Source organism: Alligator sinensis, unplaced genomic scaffold (assembly GCF_000455745.1).
Source record: "Alligator sinensis unplaced genomic scaffold, ASM45574v1 scaffold301_2, whole genome shotgun sequence".
Taxonomy (NCBI): Eukaryota; Metazoa; Chordata; order Crocodylia; family Alligatoridae; genus Alligator; species Alligator sinensis.
In genome coordinates, this window is record NW_005841874.1 from 4,294,367 (window position 1) to 4,302,371 (window position 8,005).

Consider the following 8,005-nt stretch of genomic DNA (forward strand, 5'->3'; position numbering starts at 1 on the left):
AGATTGACAGGCCTATAGTTGCCCGGGTCCTCCCTCCTCCCTTTTTTAAAGATGGGGACCACATTGGCTATCTTCCAATCATCTGGTACCTGGCCCGAGCACCACGAGTGCTCGTAAAGCCATGCCAAGGGCCCTGCAATAACCCCTGCTAGCTCCCTCAACACCCTGTGGTGGAGAGCATCTGGACCTGCTGATTTGAACACGTCCAGCCCCTCCAGTAGCACTCTAACCCGGTCCTCCTCAACCTTAGGTCTTGAGGCATTCCCCTCGAGTTCATCTTGAATCACGGTGGGGGAGTCCCAGTCCCTGCACAAGAAAACGGAGGTGAAGAATTTGTTAAAGAGGTCTGCCTTCTCCTTTGGCGCGACCACCAGATTGCCCAGTGTCTCTTGCAGGGGCCCCACATTTCCTGGTGCCTTCTTCATCCTCCCTATATATTTGAAAAAGGACTTTTTATTATCTTTGATCTTGGACGCTAGTCCTAGCTCTATGTCCGCCTTAGCTTTCCTAACAGCCCCCCTACAGGCCCGAGCAGTGGAGGTATACTCCTCTTTGGAGATCGCCCCCCCCTTTCCACCGGGTGTACGCTGCCTTTTTTGGCAACTAACAAATCAAGTTAGTAGATCCATTCCCTGACCCGTTTGGATTCAAGTGATAGTGGGAAGAGACTTACTAGTGCAACTATGTTACAGTGCAGGGGTGGGCAATTATTTGGGGCTCAGGGCCACATGTGGAGTTTTAATGAGCTGTTGCGGGCTGGGTCAGCACTGCCTCCCAACTGCTACAACAACTCATGAAAACACACACTGTACGTACCTGTAGTTACCAGCCACTGCAAAGTTCAACCACCATCATCACTGGTACTAGCAAATGCAAGAGCTGGTTGTTACGGTATACAGGTACCACACTTCTCAGAAGCACTTTTAAAGACCTTCTCCGTAATTCAGGACCCAAATCTAGTCTTGAAAGCAACGACTAGCTATCATTCTAAACTCCAATACGGTATTTCTATTTTAAATCTTGCCCACAGATCTATTTTCTTTTGCAGATTAGGCAGATTCAACCTAACTATACAGGAAGGCTACTCATGAAACAGAAATATCCACCCGCCAGCCTGACTTGTTGGCTTGGGAGGTCTGCTGCCTGCCAGAGGCCTGCGTCTGAGATGTCATAAAAAGGTTGCCGATATTCATCTGGCCTTCTAACTGCTGTCCCATGCTGCTCACGGGACTCTAAAAGGAAGTTTACAAGGACAGAAACTTGGTCATAGTTAGGGACCACTAATATTCTTGCAGTTTTCCCCATGTAACCCCTGCTGGTGATGGGTGGAGGGGCCCCGTTGGCCCTGCTGTTCATTCCTGTTGGCCAGGAGGTGAAAACTGCAGTTTTAAACGCCACGGCCCCTCCGCCAGTCAGCAGTGGGAGGCAAAAGCTGTGGCCCACTGAGAGGGGGTGAGCAGTGGGACCCCTCCATCAATTAGCAGTGGGGGGTGGGGATAGCAAAATTAAAGGAGCCGCCATGCAGCGCACTTCCTGCACAAATTCCAGTGGTCCCAAGTCATAGTACAAGTGAAGAGTGTAAGACTATTATACAGACATGCAGGGAAAAAGTTAGGAAGGCCAAGGCCCGATTTGAAATGCAACTGGCAAGTCTATAAAAGGCAATAATAGGGATTCTGCAAGTATATCAACAGTAAGAGGAAGACTAGAGAAACTAAAGTTTCTTTACAGAACGCATAAGACAATCTAGTTATGGAGAATGCAGAGAAGGCGGAAATATTTAATGTCTTTTTTACATCGGTCTTCACAAATAGCAACAGTTATCAGATGACAAGAGCATTTAGCTGCAAAGATAGAGAAGGAAACAAACAACCTACAGAAACGGCAAAAAAAAGTTAAGGATTACTTAGAGAAGTTAGTTGCTTTCAAGTCAGCAGGGTCAGATGGGATGTAAATACTGTTTAAAAAAAATATTTGTTTAACCTCCTCTAATTATATTGGTTAAATGATTTATCCATAACATGGCAACTCAGACACAGCTGCTGCTGGGAACCACTCCCGGCTCCTAGGGCCCTTGACTGGGGGAAGGGAGTGGGGAAGAAGCAAGCCCAGCTGGACAACACAGGCCATGAGAAGCCCTGCACCGAGAGGGAGCACCTGTGAACAATCAGCTAACTGCTTGATTGATTAGGCTGCTGCTGTTTTCCTCTTAGGCTATAGGTACAAGTCCCTCTCCCTTCTCCCCAACCCTTCTTCCTTGTTCCTCTCGGGGCACTACATGGCTTCCCTTCCCAGCTTCTCTTCCAGACTGTGCCAACCCTGAGCTAAAAGATAATAGGTAAGCTAACCGGCTATTGCTGCACTTATCAGTTAAACGATTAAGGGAATTACAGACCAGTCAGCCTGCTGTTGATACGTGGAAAGGTCATGGAGTAGGTCCTTGAGGAGTCTACTGTGAGAACAAAGGTGTTCAGGAACAGCCAGCATGGATTTACCAAGAGAAAGTCATGCCTAACCAAATGATTTCCTACTAAGATAAAAAGATAGGATCAGTGGATAGGCCAAGGTTGGGGGAGGGGGGCAGTGGATGCCTTGACTTTAGTAAAGCTGTTGACACCATCTCCCACATTCTCACTAACAAGCTAGGGGAATTCAGACTGGATGAAAGTACTGTAAGGTGGATATATAACTCGTTGGATCATCGTATTTAACTAGTCATCATCTATGGCTCGGTGTATCGGTGGAAAGGGGGCTTTTCTCTGTAGCCAGGCAGGACTAGGAACAGCAGCCTCAAGCTGCAACAAAGAAAATTTAGGTTGGAGATTAGGAAGAACCTTCTCACTATGAGGGTAGTTAAGCATTGGAACAGGCTACCTAGAGAAAGTGTGGAATCTCCATCCTTGGAAGTTTTCAAGAGTAGGTTAGACAGACACTTGGCTGGGATGGTTTTGTCAGGTATGATCTTGCCTTGAGCAGGGTACTGAACTAAGTAACCTTCAAGATCCATTCCAGTCCTACTTTCCTACAATCCTATGAAATTCAAGCAAGTGCCATTGCTTGGTAATCAAAGAAAACATGTAAGTTATAACATGGATTGATTTGTTCTCCACCCTGAAGCTCACCCAGCCAACAGGTACTGTGGCAAGAAGAGATAAATCTGCATCCTGAGTCAACTTATTTGCCTCTACAAAGGATTAGAGATGCCACGCCGTCCACATCTGTACATATGATGGGGTGGGGAATAACATCCTCTATGCTTTTCTTTATTCTAAGGATTGCTTAGCATCAGCATAAAGAGCTCTATCACTCCACAGAATTTGCAGCAATGAAGTCCTGCAATGCTACCATTATCCACTGACTAACATAGCAGCTTGCAGGCAGAGAAGTTCAACCAACATCCTTCCTTTTATTTTCTCTCTTGAAAAAGAAAACAAGAAGCAGGAGCTGGCTATGAAAGAAGAAAGCATCTCTATATATTAACTATTGATAAACTGAACCACTGCATTAGATAAGTAGTATTTCTGTGCAAAAACAACGTAATTTTGCATCATCACTGGTGTAAAAACATGCCATTATTATTTGCAATTCAAAACAGACTCTAAATACGCAATCCAGTTCTATTAGTCTACACTTGCAAGTGAATAAGCAATAAACATGCTAAATTTTAATTAAGGTCTATTAGATATTCTAATGGCAAAATATATTTCATTAAAATTACTTTGCTACAGGATGCAGCAGCTTCCTGTAACTCTGTGGTATCTTATGTATAAAAATCATAATGGGATATATATTTGATTAGTCTTCTTAATTCAATTCCCTCCACACCAAAAACCACTCACTGATTCATATGTCACTGTATTTCATTCATATGAAACAGATTTCAATAAGGTTAATATTGCACTCAAGTCTGGATTACTACACGTGTATTTTATTCTTCATTTATCATACTCCCAAAATCAACCACAATTTTTCCACATTAAAATAGCCTTTTGATTTCAATGGATTTCCCCAAAGCAAAATTCTGGGAAGAATAAGTCATTTTTCTTTGGGCAAAAATATTATTTTCACACTTCAGAATGTGAAGCTTTTGTTTCATTTCAGGCTAGAAATCTAAATACCATGCGTTCAAAAATGAAAGGTATTTTTCTTCCCCTCTTCAGGCATGTCAATCACTCCAAAACTCACCATGACAAGGGAATTGGCAAGGTTGCCTGTCTGTCTGCTTTTGCTGCTGTCCAAATCTGCTATGTGGTGACAGTAAAACTGCCTTCAGTCAAGATATTTTCAGTGTTGTTGCTCTTTTGTTCTTCCGGCCTGCCAAGCTGGCATTTTTCCAGAATAGACACAGCCCAAGCATCTAATACAAAGTCCTCTACTGTAACACTGCCATGCTAAGAGCTTTTTTCCCTTGCATTGCATATGAAGAGCTTTCTCATGTCTTTGTATTTTACTGTGTTATTCTTTTAAACAAAATTATGCAAATGTGATACTGACCAACATTTCTTATCCAATGCAGAGTGCATACCAATAGGAGGGATAAAGAGAGATGCTGCCCTATCAAAACAGCTTAGCTAAACACGCTTCTATTTTTAAATTCCCTGGGCAAGTAGGAAACCCCCTTGAATCTACCCCTGCTACAAAATTTACCCACAGCTGATGCTGAGTACAGCTTTTACTGCTTCAAGTTAAGAGTGGTTTCTAAGATGGTGCTGAACTCTGTCCTTGGTTGCTCTTGCAGCTAAACCAAGATTTAGAATAGTTTCAGCTGCATCCATTGCTGGCAACAGGTATGTTTTGTAACACGTACAAGAACTTACAGGAAGTTTCTCTCTCTGACAAGTCTCACCATTGGTAAATGTTCATTACAACTGAAATCATCATTAGAACAAGTACAGAACTGAACATGGCCCTACACAGGAACCAGAATTCAACTAGCTAGCTCTACTTAAAAAAAAGTTTAAGAAGTGCAGATTTAAAGCCTTATAAAATGATTTTTAAGCATAGTTCTAACGCATCCCATTCATAAACAAACCTTGCTGCAAAAAGAGCCTATAAAAGTACTCAGCTGCTTTTACTAGGATGCTTTTCTGCTAGAAACAAAGCTAGATTGTAAAAACATCCCCTGGCTTATACTACTAGTGCCACCAGCAGAGTTGCAGCTGTGGAACATGAAAGTTAGGGATAGACATTCAAAAAGCCTCAGCCTGAATTGATTTAACTTTTGCAGGTTAGTTTAATCTGGCTAGGCTGAACCAGTTTCCAACCATACACACAATCCCTCTGGACTGAGGAAATTCAGGCACATGAAAAGAAAAGACCTTTTCTTGCCAGTGCAGATGAAACCTTGCTAAACAATTACAACACAAAGCAGTTGAGCTGAAAACGTGCTTAAAAGGAGTTTAAACAAGATTACCCAACTCAGTCTAAAGCTCAGTCAGTGCAAATGGAATCTGAAACTGGGAAAAGACAGGTGGAAGCCCAGGGCTCTCCAGTGTGGCTTGCTGAAGATCCTCTGCTTCTAACCTCTGTCCCTTAAGGCACTTGGTATTTTTGTTGTTGTCCTCACTTGCTATTCGGGGACTACAGGACCAGGATCCTGGGAAACCACAGTGCTCGAGAGTTCTGGATCACTGCCCTCACTACCACAGCTGGACTGTTCCTCTAGGGACCGCAGGAAAAGTGGGAAGCCTGTTCTTCTCCCTAGGACATTTTCTTCTAGTTCAAGACTCATCTGCCCTTTCTATCAGTCAAAGTGCATAATACAAAGGTGCAGGGGTTTAGGTTGTAGCTGTGTTGGTCTAAGGACATATATACATAATACAAAAGGTGAGAATACATGACATCTCTACCTTTATTCCTAAAAGATGCGGGTTTTCCATTATTAGCTTCTTTACCTGGGATGAAAAACACTTCTTTTAAAGCACTGCTGCCTTGTTAAGCCCTAAAAGCAGAGAGAGGCTTTTGAAAAGCCAGCGTGAAATCAAAAAGCCAGTGCGACTGCCTTAAGACTTCATATCATTTGAACCCATTACTCCAGTCATAAATTCTGGCCTGTGTATGGCAACAGCTTCCCTTCCAAAGGTTGAAAGCCTCACTCCCTTGCCACTGCTTGTACCCTGAAGCTTCTCTATATCTACACATACAATCTGGAGTGAAGCAAGCAACCACTGGCATTTTTTTGAGCTGCACAAGCTAAGTCTGCATTGCTGAAGATAGGTAGGGGTAAACAGAATAGCAACCGCCTTTGCAACTGTAAAAATAAAACTGCCAGACTTCCCTCCTGATTATGGATCATAGTCACATCACAATATAAAATACAGTAAGAAAGGAACTAAGTGAGCTCAGAAGAGTAGGGCCATAAAAACATCCTATCAATTTATGCTTTTGTTTTGTGTAAACAGACTTCAATTTAATTTTTGTATGCTGAAGGAAAGGGGAATTTTCTGTCCTTTTTTTTTGGAAAAAGACTAAATGTGGGGAAAGGAAGGCCTGTTTTAGAGTTTTGTTTTCCTAAAGGTGACGAAATGGGTAGCACACCCCCGCCCTCCAAAGTATAATCCTTTGCTTTCCTGGGATATTTGAAACCCAGAAAACAAAACAGAATCCTAAAAAAAAGCACACACACCTTGGCACATACACAAGGACAAAGAAAAAAAAATAAGAATAAGGACAGACCAGGTGTTTTGCAAGTTTGAGCCATTCTCCCTCTTTCTACAACATATACCAAACAACATAAACAGAAGTATACCAGGTTGAACTTGGAGGAAACCCCCCGCATCTAGGCACTTCTGTCCTAAATACAGGCAATCTGCCTTCACAGCTATTAACCTAAGCCAGGGGTGGGCAATTATTTTGGGCAGAGGGCCGCTTACTGAGTTTTGGCAAGCCATCGAAGGCCGCATGACAGGCAGCCAGGGGCAGATAAATATTAATTTTCTAAATTTTTTAGGGGCCCCGCAGGCCGGACAGAATGGCCTGGCAGGCCGCATCTGGCCTGTGGGCTGCATTTTGCCCAACCCTGACTTAAACTATTAGGGTCAGCGTTTGAACATGAGGATTAGTTAAATAAGCCCAAGTGTAGTCAGCCATACTGCAAGCAGGCTGCTAGGTCTTTTCAGGGGTAGCTTCCGATCCTTGGTACAATTTGGTTTACTGCAGCACTCGTTCTTTCTCTGAGAGCTGTAGGACCCGTCTGTCCTGGCACTGTGGGTAGTCACTTGTGGTAAATCAGCAATCAGCACCAACCTTGCATTTTCACTGCAGAGTGGGTAAGTTATTAATCCTAGTGAAAAGTTCACTAGGGTTTCAGACCACAATGCCAGACAGGCCAACCAACATTACTGAGGTTGGGTGAAAGGACTCTGTAAGATTGTGGTTCTCGACCTCATTAGGCTCAAGGCACCACCTGGAATATGCCAACTATAAGCTTTCATTTCAACTATGGAAAAATAATAGAGCAATAATTCTCTTGTAGAGCACTCAAAACGACTGTAACAGGTCAGAATGTTTTGACACTAATGGATTCCTAGTTGAAAACAATGGGCACATCCAGATGAGCGCGCACACGCTGTATGCAGTGCTGCAGATCCATCTTTGGTGTTACACACCACACGTGCCTCTAATTTGCAGTGTGCACACGGGAGGGGGGGGAAGGAAATTGATACCAGGAGAAACCATGCCTAAAAAAAGTGGGACAGCGCACAAGGAAGCAGTGCATGCCACCTGAAACCAGAGCCTGGCCAGCTGGAGCCCCTAGGACTCAGTAAGGCTGCTGGCTCAGCCTAGGTGCTTGCCCCAGCCTCTTTTACCCTACATGGAGCAACATGCCACACACCAGAGTGCACGTGCCCAGGTGTTCCCCAGCAACAAGTAGTAGCAGCGCATAGTTTCATAGTTTCTAGGGTCGGAAGGGACCTGGGCAGATCATCTAGTCCGACCCCCTGCCATGGCAGGAAAGAGTACTGGGGGCCAACGACCCCACCCAAATGGTCATCTAACCTCCCAT

At 43.8% G+C, this 8,005-nt stretch overlaps 1 protein-coding gene across 2 annotated transcripts in view; it reads right to left on the reverse strand.

Moving 5' to 3' along the window:
• The window catches only part of PIK3CA (phosphatidylinositol-4,5-bisphosphate 3-kinase catalytic subunit alpha), a 63,585-nt gene that overhangs the window by 49,841 nt on the left and 5,739 nt on the right, over nucleotides 1–8,005 (reverse strand). The gene's annotated exons all lie outside the window — the stretch shown is intronic.